The sequence below is a fragment of the Ambystoma mexicanum genome, chromosome 7p, assembly GCF_040938575.1.
Source record: "Ambystoma mexicanum isolate Mex_15411 chromosome 7p, UKY_AmexF1_1, whole genome shotgun sequence".
NCBI lineage: Eukaryota > Metazoa > Chordata > Amphibia > Caudata > Ambystomatidae > Ambystoma > Ambystoma mexicanum.
Window position 1 is genome coordinate 531,764,022 of NC_090939.1, and position 18,826 is coordinate 531,782,847.

General features: G+C 45.8%; 1 protein-coding gene across 3 annotated transcripts in view; it reads right to left on the bottom strand.

Annotated features, from left to right (window-relative positions):
• The window catches only part of MYO16 (myosin XVI), a 3,167,675-nt gene that overhangs the window by 298,465 nt on the left and 2,850,384 nt on the right, over positions 1-18,826 (bottom strand). The window lies entirely within an intron of this gene.

The window sequence follows — 18,826 nt, forward strand, 5'->3', positions numbered from 1 at the left end:
AATAAACATTTAATTTGAGTTATCTCATTTTCTAAACATCAAATATGTCAAACAATAGTTGAATAGAGAAACACTGCTATTGCATCGTGTAAGTAATTTCCAATTGCTTGCTGTAATGGGGTGATTGTCACTAGAGAGAGATGAAGTTAATAAACAGTTTCAATAAACAATCTAGCATAGGTGGAGAGTTGCTGACTCTTGCCTTGAAGGGGTCTTTGGCACGCAACACATATGTGCTTAATACAATGCATGGGTGCCTTTTCTGACCTAGAATTAGGGAACGCATCAAGAGGTTTAGGGGCGTGGCCACCCTCCCTGGGCTATTCCCCAATGTCCTGCTGTGGCCCACTTCCCTCCTACATGGCTGACATGTTTATCAAAGTAATAATGGCACACCACCAAACTCTGCGTTTCTGGAGGAGGTGAGGTAAGAGGCAGCATGCTGGTGCTGCTCGTCTCCAGCCAAGAGGTTGCCTGACAACCAAACTATGGCCCCACACATGTTCATGGACATCTTCACCTTCTGCTTTGGGTTTCTGCACACTTGCCTTAAGTTTCATGGTGATACATACTGGTGGGAGGAGAGTGAACGCAAGATGATCAAAATAAGATACGTTTTTAAAGAGCTGATTGAAAGCATATGCATAATCATATGTTTTCAATGATTTACAAAAAGGTGTGTGTGTGTGTGTGTGCATGTATGTGAATGTGTATTTATGTGCGTCTGTATCTGTGAGTGAGAGTGAGTGTTTGTGAGAAAGAATGAAACCTGTGGGGTACAGAATAGTGTGATGTCCCCATTCATGGCAATGTCAGAGTGGAACAGAGGTGTGAAAGCATGCTAATCTTGTCAGTAGGGCTCCCACACATTGTCATCGTGAATAATCTTTTTTTCCAGTAATTTGCGGCCATCATGAACATGTAAATAAGAGTGATATGCTAGCTTATTTTGCGAGCACCATTGTGAATGTTTTTTTACAGTGGCAATGCTGGCATATATTTGGGCACATCCAACATGTGCAATAGTTGTAAAGGGCCATTCTATAATACATATTGCAGCAAAAGTCACCATGAACATGTGAAATTATCACACATTTTGCGAGCACCTTGATGAAAGTGTCTTACAAAGGCACTGCTGACAGAAATTACAGGCACAGTCAGCCATCTGCACTGGTTTGGAATCTAGTCCAGTGGTTAAGGGTATCAAAGTCAACAGAGTCAATGGTACAATGGGTGATCGAGAAATACATTGTGCTAGAACTCAGAAGTGGTTAAAATTGCTTTTTTTGAGAATATTGAATTCAAAGAATCCATCACATCTGAACTAAAACACCAGTAACGCATAGGATTTCTCCATATAGTTCAGACATGTTGCATATATTTCAGGTCAGACATATTCAGTTGTACGCTTAACTCTAATATTTCTGGGGTATTTGAAAATTCATTACCAAAATATCAGAAAAACACCACACATTTCAGAAATGTGCTTATAATTGAAATATTGTCTCGGAAATTGCTTGAGTGGACATCACTTTCAGGTGGAAAAAAGTACATAGCATTTTCGATTTTTGTAACACCTTTAGGAATTGGAGAATTTCAAGGCTTGTGTTAAATTTCCCAGAGACATTTTGGATTGTATCATCCCTATCAGAGTGCAACGAACCTCTGAATTAATCATTCGTAACCTTCAGCAAACTGAGGTACTATACCAACATCCATGTTCTATCCATGGTGTAATGGGTCACCTCTCCTGGGAGCATGGTATCTTCCAGAAGCTCGTGGCAGTAGCCACGTCACGATACTCAATAAAAGGAACGGGCGGTCTCCTGCTCATTTAGTCTTGGAGTATGAAACCTACAGTGTGCTGTATCTTCATTACGCAGCACCAGGCTGGGGCTGCCTAGCTAGCAGAGGGCCTGCCCTGCAGGGGCCTCCACCATGACAGTGCCCCTGCCGGGCAACACTGTCCCTCATGGCTGTCTGCCATAGCCATGGAGGCCCTGCTGGGCAACTCCATCCTTGGTAGCCAGTGCCCCTGCTGGGCAACGCCGGCATTATCCATGTGAAGAGGCATGGGTGCCCTAATGCCATGCATGAGCCCGTGTGCACACGGGATGCCTGCGTGCCGCCAGTCCCAAGTTGTCTGCTGGGTGCCCCCAGCCTTGGTCGGCCTGGCCTGGCCAGGACATAACATCGGCGATGAGACGGTCGAGCCCCCGTGCCTGTCGGGTGTGGGCTGCTGGAGGCTGTGAGTGGCCAAGATTCTCTGAGGCGGCATTGGCCGTATGGTGAGAGGGAGCGTGGCCTCATTTCGAGAAGGCGCACAGCAGGAAGAAAGAAAAAAAACAGAGAAACGCGACGCCTGTGGGCTGCTTCGCGGCTGAGGGTGTCCCCTATTGAGGAGCTGAGCAGCACCGGCGAAGTGAGTGGCATTTGGCTGCGGTACAAGGTGGCGTGGCACTAGGTCAAGGAGGCCCATTGCGGTAATCCGGCACAACGCTGTGGCCTGTCTCGCGGCCGCTGGTGCCCCTGGTGTGTGGGCCAGAGCCACACTGTGCAGGAGGAGCCGCATCAATCCGGCCCACTAAGGATGCGCAGGTGAGGCAAGGGAGGTGGCGAGGAGATGCCACATTGTTGAGTGCCCCCCGAATAACATCACAACGATGGGCGGGGAGCGGAACAAAAGGAGAAAAAAAAACACGAGATCCCAGCTCTCTGGTGGTGAGTGCTGCTCTGTTCCGGTGGGAGCTGAAAGAAAAAAATGTGTGCTCTGTGCCTGTGCTGCCCGCATGTCCCTAGGAAAGGCCCTGAAATGATCCCCGGACCCTTCATCAAGGAGCGGCAAGTGGGAAGGTTTCAACGCCAGAAAGACAGTCCTGGCTCTGAGGCCACTGGTGTGTGTGCCCCAACCATCATCCCTCACAGAGTCCAGTGGATGGGTGAGGAGGAGCCACAAAGCTCCATTGGACCCAGAACAGTGAGATGCACAGAAGCAGTCCTGACACCCCAACAGGAGCTACAGTGAGATGCACAGAAGCAGTCCTGACACCCCAACAGGAGCTAACTTGCACCACAGGTGACTGGGGGCCCGCAGCCCCAGGGCCATGCTAATGTGTACAAGCTCCAGGAAACTTCATCCCCCACATCATGGGCCCATGTTGCGCACACTGTCAGTGGACTCTTCCAGCGAATCCGGCCCAATGGCGGTGATATAAAAGGAGAAATTGGAAAGGGAGGGTTGCAGCTCTCATGAGTGCTTGTGCCCCCCCTAGGCCTGTGGCCCAGACACTCTGCCACCAGTGTCTCCCTGCCAGCCGCCCCAGGTGGAAAGAGAAGTGCAACGAGTGGCCTGCTGCCCTGTCACCAGTACCCCACCACTGGTGGCCTCCAAGGCTGTGGACTTGGCCGATGTTGCCCCTGGGCCTCCCCAGTGCGGCTTTGCCGGCCTTTGAACTGTGGTGTGACTGTCCTGAAAACCCATTGGTGAAAAGTATAAGTGGTTTCCCGCAACTCCACTAGTGCGTAAAATGGACACCATAGACATTCCCATAAAGGCTGGATGCCTGCAAACCTGGACTTGCTTTAAATGGCCCAGTCAATGGGCAATGTAATGTTGTGGACATACTTTAAGTGGTGCCAGGGGTCTCATCAGTGTTTTTCAATGGTGTTAGATCTCACACACCCAGGTCAATAAAGGGTCCTTTGAGAATGTGAGGAAACCCCCCAAACGTACCACTAATCCTGTCACCCCAGTAAGTGTGTACCTGTCAAAGCATCAATGTAAGTGGCCTTGATGTTCTGCATGTTTGTCATTTGTTTGTTCCCTATGGAAAAGGAGGAGTGTAATGGGTCACGCCTCCTGGGAGCATGGTATCTCCCAGGAGCTCGTGGCCGTAGCCACGTCACAATACTCAATAAAAGTATAATTTAGTTTTGGAGTATGAAACCCACGGTGTGTTGTATCTTAATTACCCAGCACCACAGTGGTGCTGTGTAGCTAGCAGAGGGCCTGCCCTGCAGGGCCCTCCACCATGACAGTGCCCCTGTCGGACAACACTGTCCCTCATGGCTGTCTGCCACAGCCATGGAGCCCCTGCTGGGGAACTCCATCCTTGGATGCCGGTGCCCCTGCTGGGCAACGCTGGCGTTATCCACTTGAAGAGGCCTGGCTGCCCCCAGGCCAAGCATGAGCCTGTGTGCGCACTACCTGACTGGGTGCCCCCAGTACCGAGCTGTCTGCTGGGTGTCCCCAGCCTGGATGTCATGTCAGGTGCTCCCTACATATGCAGGGTGATTCCTGCCTGAAGTCCCGCTGTGTGCCCGCAGCCCATGGTCCGCTGGGTGCCCCCAGCATGTCGGCTGGGTGCCCCCAGCCTTGGTCGGCCTGGCTTGGGTGCCCCAGGCCAGGACATAACACATGGGATGAATATAAATATATTTGTACCCTGATTCTTGGCAATTACAGAGGAGAATCTAGGTGTCAGTACAAATTCAATGTTTTTATAGAGTGTCATGCCGGATTTTCGCTGCTACTTGGTAGCCTAACAAAGATGTTGGCAATAGTATTTATGGTGTTCATCTCAGGAAGATGAAGGATTGATTCAGCTATATCTGGATACTAGTTCTGCAGTCTGAACACACATGCGTGGCATATCTCAATGAGCTGTGTTGTAGGCTTATTTAGAATTGCAGATCACAATGTTCAAATGTGCTACCATGATCTTTCTTGGAAACTGTGCATGCCCTGTTAATACATCCCTTCGTTGTGTATGTAAATGTGTGTGTATATACATGTTTGGTCTAAGATTTTTCAAATCTGTGTCCTTGTTCATCCTTTTTTGGATATTTGGTGGATTGGGAATGTTAAATATGCTTTGTATACAATTTAGATGTGGGCAATTTTCCCTGCTGTTTTAATATAACTTTGGTGTATGTGCGCAAGTGACAGTTGTTCTTTTTGCTAGATTACAATAGTAAGATACTAGGTAGGCATGTTGGCCAAATTACTCTGATTTCCTAAAAAAAGAAAAACAAAACGAGTTGGTAAATTTGGCTATCCAGTGCCTCATATTTCGAGCCAGCGATCACCATGTTTTTATTTGTTTTGCTACTTTGGATGCCAATTTCTCCTTTGCTTCGTGTGTGTTCTTTTTGAAATTGCATGCGTGACACAAGAGAGATGTCCAATGGATTTCAAAGAAGATGTGGTTATTAAGATAAACAATGCTAAGAACAAGGAAGACAACACATTCCCATACTTGCAGGACATATTTCAGCAAGGCTGTTCACGTTGAGCAAATGACATCCCCTTTCTATAAGAGCACACGCAGAAGAGTTGTTTAAAACACGATTTAACAAACTATTGTGCCTATAATGACATCTTTTGAATGAGGTGCAAAATGAGAGGAACAACGGGATGACGAGGGTCATACAGTCAACCAACTACAGCCAAACAACCTCTTCTATTGGCAGGTTCCCACCCAGGAGATCTACACTCACATTTCAGCTCACTGTACTGTACACAGAGGAGATATATTCATTTGCATATGGGTTTTTGCACCACCCACAAGGGCAGTTCAGCACGAACATGCTAGGCAATTCTCCTCTGAAAATATAATAGTACCCGTGCAACACAAGACACATGTTTAAGCTTTGTTTAGCACCATCAATGAGGTGAAACTCAGCCTCTGTACGCAGAGTGAGCAAGCAGTCCACGTCTGGATTAGCCTTGGTAATTTAGGGTTAAATTCCAGGTTTCTCAAAGTTATCAACTATTTGGAAGCCCCCCTGCTGAGAACGAAGGTACAGTGAACAGACTGGCATGCAAATCGATATTTATCCTTTGAGTATGCTACAGTGTGCTAAAATGTGGTTGGAGAGACTCCTGAGTAGGAAATCTCCTATAGAACAAGTTATTTGCATATGCTATTTCACAGTAGAGGTTTTGTATATTTTGAAAGAATTGGGGTTTCACCCTAAACTACTAAGTGTAATCCAGATGCTCAATGTGCTTAGAGGGGTGCAGATTCTCCTCACTCATGAAGCCCAACATGCCTGCAACAAGTGTCTGTGGTTGCTGTTGGTACAGAGCAGAAGTGCCTACATTTCGGCAATGAACTGCACTTGAGGGTGGGACCAGTCTGATGTGAAAATTGAAATTCCTTCTCTGTGAAAGATATGGTGAGCTAATAGGTGGTTGAAGACCCTCCTCCGTGTGAAACCTCTGATAGGACTGGTCATTTGGCTGTTTAAATTCTCAGTAGAGGGCTTTACACATTTTTATAGACTCCAAAAATATTTCTAACATTAGGGTTTGGATAGAATTTGGTTAATGTATCATTGGAAAGTGATTGAGAACAATAGATGATAGTGACTGGGCAGTTTATACTCAATGCTTGTAAAAAGAGCATCTCTATCTATGCGTCTGTAATGCTTAACTAGAAGTTGTGATATAGGCCAAGTGTATAAATAGACTGCTTCCCTACATGAGTACAGGGATATGAATAGGATTCTTTAAACTTATAGCCAGTCCCAAACTAAACCTAAATGGATCTCAATTATTAAGGTAAAAAAAGTACAACATGAATGGTATACCTCCTCGCCTCTTAAGGTAGCATGGGTAGGTGGCAGTATATACTCTTAAAAAGTGTGTGAGCCAGCATGGAAGCATTCAAAACAACAATAGTGCTTTAAATATCAAAATAAAAGAAATGTCAAAACAAGGTTCTATACAAGTCTTTACCTTAACTGAAAGGCTAGACACACTTAAAAAAAGCCAATCCACACCTGTAGGGAAATACACAGTGAATGCAAACTTCCTTGGAAAGAGGCTCTCTGGAAATTGAAGAACAGGGCTCTGCCAGCAATCAGTCTTACAGAAAAGGTTAGTAGTACAAGAATACATCTTTAAAGTTTAAAGAGGTGTCTTAAATGTCACTAGGGTCCATAAAACAAGGCAGGGGAGTTCTAACCTCTTCCGCACATTATGATCTTCTTTCGGGTGCTCAAAAGCATCGAGCTGGGTTTCTGGGTACTTTCAAGGAAGTCGAAAAGTGTTCAATTTGGTCGAGCTGCTCCAAAAAGATTCAGAACTGCGATGAAAGTGGCAACTGAACGAGGCTCCGAGCAGCTTGAGACAAGCAATTATGTTCAATTCCACATGGGTAAAAGGTTTGCTTGGAACCTGATGAGTGAGAGCAGGGATTTGACTTTAGGGGCGAGCTGGCTCAACTGGGTCCAAAGATGCAATGTGTCTCGAGTCTAGAAAAAGTTTGTAATAGGAAGATAATGTAAGGGTCAATGCAGATTCAAGGTGGCTTGACGCATAGCGTGTCAAAGGCAGCACCATTCGGGCTTTGTTATGACTTAAAGTCATTTGGAGTGCTTGCAGGGGCTCAAAGCAGCTCAAATGTGCAGTGTTTGCCAAAGGCAGCTTTCCTCGGTTATTCATTTTCTGTATGACTGTAGTATCCTGTGTGGTCCCTCAATGTAGACCGTGGAGTGGAATGTAGAACATGAAAGGAGGAATGTGGAAGGAAGAGTGAGGGAGATGGCAGAGCAAGAAAAAAACAGTTGGGAGAGAGGGCTGCTCAAGAACTACTGGTGAGGATTTTAAATATGAACAGACACATGAAAGAGAAATAAAGACACCTTCATCACTATTTGGTGTCCGTCCTTGTGACTATAATTGTATCAGTGAAGGTCCTGACAGCCAACTGCTTTGTACTCCTCTGCTCCGACTACTGATGCTGGACAATACAAGTACCTCCTTTCATCACCCTTCAGTACATAGAGGTAACAGGTGCTTGTGGGGGCATTGAAGAATTGGGTGGAAAGTGCAGAACGAGAAAGGCAAGTGCCATTGGCTGCATGCATGTTGAGAGGAAAGATTATGACGATAGCCACGCAAAGCTCTCCTGCGCTTTAGAGGAAAGGGCCGTGATACATCCTTCAAGATGTTGCCTGGCGACAGTAAGCAAACACTGCTTAGGCTCGGAGGTAGCGTTGGTCCCACTGAAAAACAGTGAGCATCGAGTTGGTCATCCCTATTTGATAAAGAAAGACTTATGAAAAAAAAAGAGGGGACGAAAGCAACCAAAAAAAATAACTGCATAAAAAAGAGATGAAAGAAGCACAACCAAAAGAGAAACAAGAAGATAAAAGGACAACAATAAAAAAAACAAGAGTGAGGAGGTGTCAAGCTAGAAGGTGCTGGCGTTGTGAGTGACAGCACCCAATCTACTCTCATCATGCTCCAGTTCCTGGGAAATGGTGGAATAAATCACTTGAGCAATATGCTGCAGCAATATGTTAACCACATGATGGTGTGGAAAGGAAGACATCTCTATTAAGGCTTTGCTTGCGAACAGCAGACCCCATGATATTCTATGATCTCCCAGATCTGCCTATTCAGGAGGCAGAAGATATGAACAAATATTAGAAGTGCATAGCCAAAATGGATAAACTTTATAAAAATCTAAACTTGTGTCATTTTAGAGGGATACACATTTGGTAAGAGGACACAAAGGGATGATGCATCTGCAGAGCAGGCCATAGCAGCTCTTAAAGGTCTTGCCAGAGCATGTACCTTTGGGCAGCAAGCGGAAGAGGGACTTAGTGACCAGCTCATGTTAGAATGCATGGACAGTAAGATCAGGGAACCATTGTGGTCTAAAGAAGATCCTCCTTTAGTTAAGTACTATGGATAGCTAAGGAGGTTAAACACAGCAACAGATCCAAGTACTGGAGAAGAAATCCCTACAATCTAACATATAAAAATAGGTAATCAAACCAGTGGAGGTTATTGCTGCAATTCCTGGGGGACAGGCAAAAGTGAATGTAGTCAAGAGTCTTCAGAGAAGGGGTTTCACACCTAACAGGCAAAATGAGGTGTGCTGGACTTCTCAAACGCAGAAGCGATGCTCTTTAGATGTGATACTGCAGGTCACTTTGCAAATAGTCCTGTTTCTCCTGCTCTTGAAACAAGAAGCATTAAGAGTAAGAGAAAAGGACATTTAACCAAATGCTGTAGGTCCCAAAGCATCAACATCATGAGAGACATCATTGAGTACTCTTAGGAGGCAGTGTTTGCCATAGGAGAAGAAGACGAACATTTAGATGGTCCTGGGGACAAAGTAATGATACATGGAAAAGCGGTTGAAATGATGATTGACTCGGGGCAAACAATAACCTCCTAAGAGTAGTATTTGACCACCTTTTTTCACAGATGAAGATCGAGTTTAAGGGAAGAAAAACGGCATGCATACTCTACATTATTGAGAATGGCACAGCTCCACAACTGAGCGGTTTATGACAAAAAAAACTTCAGATTAAACTGAATCCCAATCCGTTGTGAGAGAGTAATGTACTGCTATGACAGTGGCATCAGTGGTCTGTTTAGGAGAAAGCCAGGATGTCTGGAGGGATTTCTGCATCAAATCCGGCTACGACACAGCTGTAAGCCTTTAGTACATAAAGTCCGAAGCATTCTCATGGCAATGTGAGAGAAAGTAAAAGAAGACATTTGTAAATTGGAGAATAATGGAAACAATGAGAGAGCTGAAGCAGATGAATGGGTTTCACCTTCATTGTGGCTAATGCCAAAATGAAACTAAGACTCTGTGTCGATTTCTGTTAACTCAACAAGTGTATCATGCCAGATAGCCATACTTTACCAAACAATGCAAAGACTTTGACTGCATTAGGATATGCCCTTGTATTTTCCTCTTTAGATCTCACTTTTGCTTATAATTACATAAGATTACAATCATCTTCCACAGAGATTACTGCATGTATCATTCCTGAAGGACTGTTCCCATTCATGCATATGCCCTTTGGTTTAGTATCAGTCGCATCAGACTTTCAAAGAATCATGTATGAATTATTCAAGAGTGAACCAGGAATCATGTGACCTAACCCCACCACCTGCCAATCACTGCAAATCATTTAGTGCCTTCTTGGTTTGCCACCCTTTTTAACCTATTTCAGCAGTCTTCTAGCCTATTTTCTTTTGCAGTTGGTGAATTGGTGCAAGTGGATCTAGATCATATGAACTAAACCCCACCCACCCACTAAGGCCTACCCTTTCCTTTCCCTTCTCAACTGTTAGTTCACAGGGCATTTCTCGACCGGGCATCTGAAGGACAGTTGAAGAAAAGGGTAACACCTGATTGGTCCTGTTACAGCCTGTTAAGGGACAAGGGACTATCTCCTTCACTCCTCACATAATCAACTTTACCAAGAAGTCCCACTTCCAGCTCCACCTCCTCAGAGGCATTCTTCCTTCTCTCACCTTCCCGCAGAAGCTCAATGTTCCCAGAGCTCTGGTCCTCTGCAGGCTTGACTACAGCCTCTTTCTCAATCTCCCTCTGTCCTCCCTTCTCCCCCTCCAGCTAATCCAGAACAGGTCTGCAAGACTTATACTTGACCTCAAGCCCAGGGATCATTTCTCTTCAGCCCTACAATATCTCCACTGGCTCCTGGTGGCTGCAAGGATCAAATTCAAGACCCTCTGCATCATCCACAAGGACTTCTGGGGTGTGGGATCACATTATCTCCAACTTTCCCTCCCTAAATACTCCCCTGCTAGAGCTCTACACTCCACTTATTCCAACTCTCTGTCTGTTAAACGCTTCTCCAAGCAGAGAGTGGGGGGCAGGTCTCTCTCCTCGGCTGGTGCTCCCTTTGGAAAAGACTCCCTGCCCCTCTCAGACTTGAACCGTACCTCCTTAAGGTCCAGAAACTACTCAAATCTCTGCTCTTCTCTACCTCCTTCCCTCTTTCCCTTCCCTGCTAATCACTCCACTGCCGCTGTGACTGTGGCCTGATCCCCATGAATTTCACAGGATCCCAGGCCTTTCCTACGAGTCAATACCAGCACCCCACCAACCAACTGCACTGCCCTGCTGGCCCCTACTTGGTGGTGCCACATCCCACCTTTGAGAGCCGTCTCTACAAGCACTTAGCCTGAGGTTCTCCTCCTTGGCTTAGCACTTCCTTCCTGGGCCTTCCTCCAGCACTTGTCCACTCCTCTGTTTCCCGTTCCATCCCCTTCCCCAGCACTTCTCCTCAATGCACTTTCATGGCTGAATACCACAAGGCCTAGTAGGACCATGACCCCATTTAGCCTTGTGGCACTTTGACACACATTTCCGTTGTATAAAGCACCTTACAAATGGTCAATAAAATAAAAATAAAGGAATCTGCTTGTGCTACACCAGTTAAATATCACCAGGTATATCCACTCACCACAAGCCATTCCCACCCTAACAAGGGATTGCACAGACAGATCCCCAAAGCCGCACAGAGAGCTACCCTAACAAACTTCATCACTATCCCCTGTACACCCATAAGACATGTGCTTTCTATTCTGGCCGGTTACAATGATTAGCAGTTGCACATGCTGCTGATATCGCTGAACCATAATAAACAACAATCTTGAAGCCCTTTTCATTACTGAAACATGGTGTACACCCTCCTCCCCATACATCTTTGATGTCCTCCTACCTCACGGATACAGTATCCAACATACTGCCTGCACAGGAAAAACTGGAGGTTAGGTGACAGGCATCAATAAGGTCGACTGGCCCTGCATGGTAAACTCCATAAAGAATTCCTTTTAATCCCTGTCATGCTGGTTCTCCATCTCAAACATTCCACCTTATTTACAGGTCACCTCAAGGGAGTGGTATCGTCATCAATAACCTTTCTAACTTTCTGCTGCAACAGTTTCCTGCTCAAACAAAATCCTCCTCGGAGAATTCAACATCCCTGAGTCCCAACCTGGAAAACACCAACATGACTCCCTATTCTCTCTGACCAACTCCATGGACCGTAAACAGACCGTACTCTCTATCATGCATGCCAAAGGTTACAATCTCGACCTAGTCTACACTTCTTGCCCAATCTTCTCATGCTCAAATGTCGTTCCCCGGGACTGGACTGACCATACTGCAATACCCCTTCTCATATCACACAGAAGACTGTCCCACAAACATCAGGCCAAAAGCCCGGTTATCGAGCGCCAGTTCTTCAAGAATGTCCTGCTAGACATACTAAAGGCAATGTTCACAACACTCCCCACCACAGGGAATGCCTCAGACCTTCTGGATACATTTAACCACCTTGTCAAAGAACTAGTGGATGTTAACGCACCTCTAAAGTCTAGTCGCACCAATGTAAAAGTGCCTGCAACCTGGTAAACACCCAAGCTCGATGAAAACAAACACTCAATGAGATCCCTTGAAAAGCGGTGGTTGAAGGACCGCAATCTGAGGTTCTCTCATCCCTAAAATCCTTGCATACCCAAAACATACACGTGATATCTGAGGCTAAATCGGCTTACTTCACTTCCACCATTGAGGCAGCCTCTAATAGGAGACAAGCCTTCTTCAAAATAATCAAGCACTGCTCCGCTTGAAGCCTAAATCCAAGTGCAACACTTGGTACGACTCAGACCTCGTCACCCTGAAATCCAAGTGCAGGGTGGCTGAGAGGAATTGGAAGGTTACAGGTGCACCCTCTGACAAACAGGACTGCCGCCTGCTCCAAAGGCAGTACAGACTCTCTGTCCCCACCAAGAAGAGAGCACACATTCAAGCCTGCCTGTTTTTATTATTTATTTATTTATTTATATAGTGCTGAAAGCCCGTGGGCATCGGGGGTGCAAAAAGAGAAAGAGACAAAAAGACAAAAGGGAAACACCATATGCAGACAAGACAGATACATAAACGCTCAACTAAGCATATCTGGACATTAAGTGCTTACGCAAACAGCAAGGTTTTTAGCTCCTTGCGAAAGCTTATCGAGTAGGTTTTCTGTCTAAGGTCAACAGGGAGTGAATTACAAGTAACAGCAGCAGTGGCAGGAAAGGATATCCCCAGGCAGGAAGAAGAACGCAGGGTTCTAGCTAGCTGGAATGGACATATCAGCTTTTTCAGCTGTTTGAGATAAGCGGGGCAGGAGCCATACAGGCATTTATGCACCAAGGTGATGGTCTTAAATTGTATTCTTGCCACAACGGGGAGCCAGTGTAGAGATTGATGGAAATTCTTTATGTGGTCCCTTCTTGTTATCTTTTTTACTATGTGACCTGCCTTGATTTGAAACACCTGAAGTTACTGCAAACCTTTTCTGGAAGCACCCCTAACAAGGGTGTTACAGTATTCAATTATCGGCAGTATCACTGCATGAGTAATTGAAGCACTGTTTTATTCAGACAGAAAAGGGCTTACATTTCTCAATAGGCGCAGGTAGTAGGAGCAATTTATAACAGTTTGATTAATGTGAGATTCTGCCTTAAGTGATGCATCTAGGTAGAAACCCAAGGTCTTCACTTTCTTAATGTAATATTCTTGGATCCTGAAGCAGTGATATCTTGTTGTGATACATCCATAATATATCAAAAGGTAGATATCATTCAGTTTGGCCGCATCTTGTTCATACACCCCACAAAGCTCGAGGACTAGCTGGGTGTCATCAGCATAGTTGGTGGAATAGGCCCCAGAGCTTTGCAAGAGGTCAAACAAAGGTTCAATGTATACATTAAACAGAAATGGTGACAGACAGGTGCCCTGGGAGACCACAAATTAAGTGGGAGAGGGGGGGGGATACCTCTCCCCAGTAGACAGTAGAGGTGTGATTTGAGAAGAAAGGACATCACCCAGTTAATCGTGTGGGAGCTAAGGGAGCAAGATGTCCTCAGAGACCGGATCAAGCGGTCGTGGTCCAGCAGTTCAAAAGCTGCAGACAGGTCAAGCAGCACAAGAAGCCCAAGGTTTCCCCTATCCAAGATACTGAGCAGCTAGGTCTGAAGATCTATAAGGGCAGTTTCTGTGCCAAAGCCGGGCCTAAAACCTGATTGCCATGGATGCAGGATGCCTTCTTTTTCAACGAAATTCTGAAGTTGTTGGTAGTGGCTTTGTCCAGAATTTTAAGCAGGAAATTGCAGTTGGTAATAGGAAAAAACGTGTTCACATCGTGGGGTCTAAGCCTATATTTTTGACCAAGGGAGAGACAGCTGTCTTTTTTATGGAGTCTGGAACCACACAAAAGTGGAAAGAGGCATTTACAAACCTTGGGCCTCATTACGACCCTGGCGCTAAGGGATTAACGGTACCGGTAAGGGTACCGGTAATCTCTTAGCGCCTGATTACGAGGTCCCTTTGCGGGTTCCCACCGTAACGGCTGGTTTCACCAGCCGTTAAGCAATGGACCCGCAAAAGGACCTTGGTGCTAATTACGGTGCAGCAATTTGCGGTACCGTAATTACCGCCTTCCCCATTCCCATTATGCCCTATGGGGCAAACATGGGAATGGGGAAGGGCCATGGTGAAATGGGGAAGTACCACCCCGCCAACCTTGGAATGGGGTGGTACTTCCCCATTTCACCATGGCGGACTTGTTACAATACCGGCAACAACCATGGTGCTAATAGCGCCATGGTTTAGCACCGGTGTTGTGTCAGACATGGTGCAAAGGTCTCTTTGTGTTCCACGATTATTTTGGGTGGAATAAGATTTTCAGAGCAAGATGAGGGGCAAATAGAGGATAAAATATTAACCAGGTGAGTAGTGGACACGGGCTGGAAGTCAAATTTTGCCGAGGTCACACTGATAGTTTTAGCCTCGGTTTTGGGCTGAGAGGGTCCATTGTCCAGTTTGCCTTGAATCTTGGCTCTTGTGGTTTTTATTTTGGTTACGAAAGCCAATTGGACCCTGGTACAATCCTGATCAGTGTCAGTTTTGGGGGGTGTTAGGACAGCTGGTTTTTGTAGTGTTATAAACACTTCAAAGAGCTTTTTTGTGCTGTTTGTGGCCATCTCAATTTGGTTGTTGAAGAAGGTGCCTTTTGGTTTGAGCACCTTTTCCTTGTAGACTTTTTCCTTCGCTTTCCAGTTTGTTTCATTTGTGGGGGAAGGGAACTTAAACCACTTAGTTTCAGCCCTTCTATTTACCCTTCTGAAGTCTTTCAAAATAGGTAGCAGGCGCTCCTCTTCAGAAAGAACATGGCATGATAACCTGTTCTGAAGTCTATTAAGTCCTGGGTGTACAAGTCCTTCCTCTCTTCTATCTCCCTCTCTACCTGTGGTGTTCCCCAGGGGTCTAACCTCCCTCTCTGGCTTTTCAACCAATACCTGGCTCCTCTCACCCAATGCATAGCTGCTCTCAGCTCCAACTTTCAGTGTTATTCAGATGACACCCATCTCTCTTTCAGGCTCCCCTCGGCCGACTCTACTCCTTCTCTTATTCCGGACTATCTGTCTGCAGTTTAGGAATGGTGTGCAGTTAATGATGTCTGCCTCAATGCCAGTAAGACAGAGATCCTCCTCATCGGAACACCAGTTCCCTCCTTTCCTCTTTCTCTCTGGCCGCCCACTCTGGGTCCTCTTACTTCTCCTACTTGTGAGCCTAAGAACCTTGGGGTCATGTTCGACTCCACCCTCTCCTTCTCTCCTCAAATTTCTGACATCTCTAAGAAGTCAAACTTTTGGCTGCACCTCCTCAGAGGTATACTTCTCTTCCTCACTTTCCCCCAGAAGTTCACTGTCTGCAGAGCTCTGGTTCTCTTAAGGCTGGACTACTGCAACAGCCGCTTTCTAAATCTTCCGGTCTCTACTCTCTGCCTTCTGTAGAGGCGGTCCCAGATAAGGCCTGCACTCCAGCCACTCATTTTGAAATACCAGGAACATACTCCCCGAGATATGTGACGTATGATGAGCAAATAAACCAACTGAGAGCAGAAGTAGGGCTCTGCACAGTGCCCATCGGAAGAGTAATACCTGTTGAAGTGCCAATAACCAGACAACCATGGGAAGCACGGTACCCATTGAGACAACTGTACCAACAGCTGACACGACATGAAAACTACTTTCAAACTGTTCCAGAAGAGACCCAAAGGGCTTTAATCAAAGACGAATGGTGACGACACAAGGGCCCGGACAGACGTACAGATAAACGAAACAACAACCAAAAAGATGACACACTAAGACGAAACACCATGGAAAAAGATACCACAGACATAGAAGAAGAGACGATGTCGAAATATAAAGAAATGAAACTGTAAAGCAGGATGAAAGTATGCAACTGGCTAAACACCTGTAAATAGGCTTGGAATGCAAGAAGCTAAGGAAACCGTACTGCTTGCTATGCTTAGTAGAAGAATAGAGCGGCAAGCACCACCTATATATATATATCTACCTCAATGAAGCACATTATATAAGTGCAGTCCACTCTACATGAAAGCAGAATTAAGCCCAGCATGGTAGGGGTGCAACAGGCCAGGATTCATGTACCAGCACAAAGCCAGACGAAAGAGCAGAATCAAATCTTAACAAGAAGCAGCTCATGCCTGGGAATTCGAGGTCAACCTAAGGAAGGGAGGACAGCAGCAACTTCGAAGAACCGAAACTTCAGAGCATAACAGCCTGCCGTGAAGGTCAAGATAAGGAGGCCCAGGCAGGTGGCGAGGCCGAAGAGAGAATCAAATACGCAAATAGATGGAAAATGAAGCAGCTTCACGGTGTACTGACACGTGAGCAGCCAATCGCAAAGAGGTGCCAAAGTCTGTTGTCACCCAAAACCAGAAGATGCCATAACTTTTCCTAATAAGAAGCTACAGTTTCGAGGCCATCCTCAGCCAACCAATAGACACATAGCCCTAAAGTACTGATTGATAGAAGGGAGGCAGGGTGAATCTTGGGGCATGCCGGATCTGGGTGAACATTCTGCATGCTGCTAATTAAAGTGGAGATTTATGCTTGGGGGTGTAACTGACCCAATCACAATGGACCAAGTAATCTAGGGTCCTATAGTTAGTAGAACCAATGAGACGTCATACTTGTAGTGACGTCTAGCACGAGTGATGTAGAGGGATGGGCGTAGACGCTCACCTGATAAGAGTTATCCAATCCTCACACCCCATTACCATATACATATATAGTACCTATACTTAAGTTAACTTTTCCAACCAGTAGACTTGCATGACAAACTTTTGAGTGTTACACGTCAATGATGACAAATTTTGCCTATACGAATTGCTGTTTGAATGAAGATTTTGGAAGTTGAAGCGAGACGGGCGATCGCATCACTGATGATTTCCGGGTTGTGGAGAGCGGCCGAGTTGTGGAGAGCGACCGAGTTGTGGAGAGCGGCCGAGTTGTGGAGATCGCATAAATGTGGAGAGCACATAAATGTGGAGAGCGGATGAGTAGTACGTAGCGCGGACGAGTATGTGGACTGGATGAGTGTGTAGAACGGACGAGTACGTAGGCAGACTGGAGTGCATGCGTATGGAATACATGAGAGCATGCATAGGGCACACTGGAGAATGAGGGATAGACTAGAGCACGCAAGGCGGACTAGAGTGTGTGAGTGTGTCGAGCAGACAGGAGTGTGTAGGGCAATCCTGAACGCCTGAAGTGAATAAAAATGCATAGAACAGACCTGATTGCATAGAATTGCGTGACGTACATAATATGCTTAGGAATGCGGTGAACATTTGAAAAGGCATATATCATACCACACCCCACGCTTACTCTCTTCTTTACACCACCACTCAACTAGAACACAGAGATACTATGACACCATTCGGTATAACTGTTCTCATATCAACATATACAGCTCACTCCCCATCACTCTAAGTAAACACTGCTGGTTTCACACCCCCCAGCCAGGCGTTCTCCTCCAGCCTAACGCAGCCACACTCGGTCTAGATAAATCCTGCCAGAGCGAACACATACTCCTGATCTCTCAACCACCACACCTACCGCTAAGAAACAGCTACCACATGAATTCCGCACCAGCTGCACACATACCTGGTGCGCACACGCACCTTTGAATTCTCTCTACTCTCTCTACTGACCCAACTTCGGTTCCCAAGGGCGTTCAACCTACGAGCGCCTTCAGACCATACCAATGGTATATAAGGCGCTATATAAATGCAAAATAACATAACATAACATAACATAGTGATTCCCCGTTTTTTTGTACTTGTCATTAAACGGACTTCCCTTTTCCAAACCATTTGAGTTTTGTATTTGTATATGTATTTATTGATTTATAAAGCGCTTTACCAAAATTGTCCTTATTGATTGGTGTTGGAGTAAGAGAATCCTGCACCCCAGCCACCTCAAGGTGCAGCTATCTTGTCTTAAAGTACTCGAGGGTGAGCTCTGATCCCAAGGGCCTGTCAGAGGTCGCTCCACCCTCCTGTACACTTGGTAGCAGAGGATGGTTTTGACCATCAATTATTAACTATTGATTAAAATAGGACACCTATTCACCGATGACATGAAGAAACTCTAGGTCTTCGGCAATATCACAAGTCCTTTGCCATTTGGCCGAGTAGACTGTGAAGCTTCCCATGGACAATGATAGTTTAAATCTATCAAAAAACTGCAGTGGGTCTGAAGACACCTGTTTTATAAACATAAACCCTTCCCTTCCTACGGGCAGCGGAACAGACGAAAGACTAAAGGAGGCGGTAACGGAGGCAGTGATCCCGAGGATCCAGAGAGGAACCATGCGAGCGGTGAGTGTAAAATGTAATGCTTTGGCAAATGTCATAGGCATTAGAACAAGTAAGGGAAAAGGTAACAAAGGGAGGTGGAGAAAACAAAATAGTCAGAAGTAGAGAAGACTGTATATATATAAGGGAATAATGACCCGAGAACAGAGAGAATACCGGGGTAGACACCCGAGAACAGAGTGAATACCGGGGTAGACACCCGAGAACAGAGTGAATACCGGGGTAGACACCCGAGAAAGGAGAGAATACCGGGGTAGACACCCGAGAAGAGAGAGGATTCCAGGGTGGACACCTGAGAAGA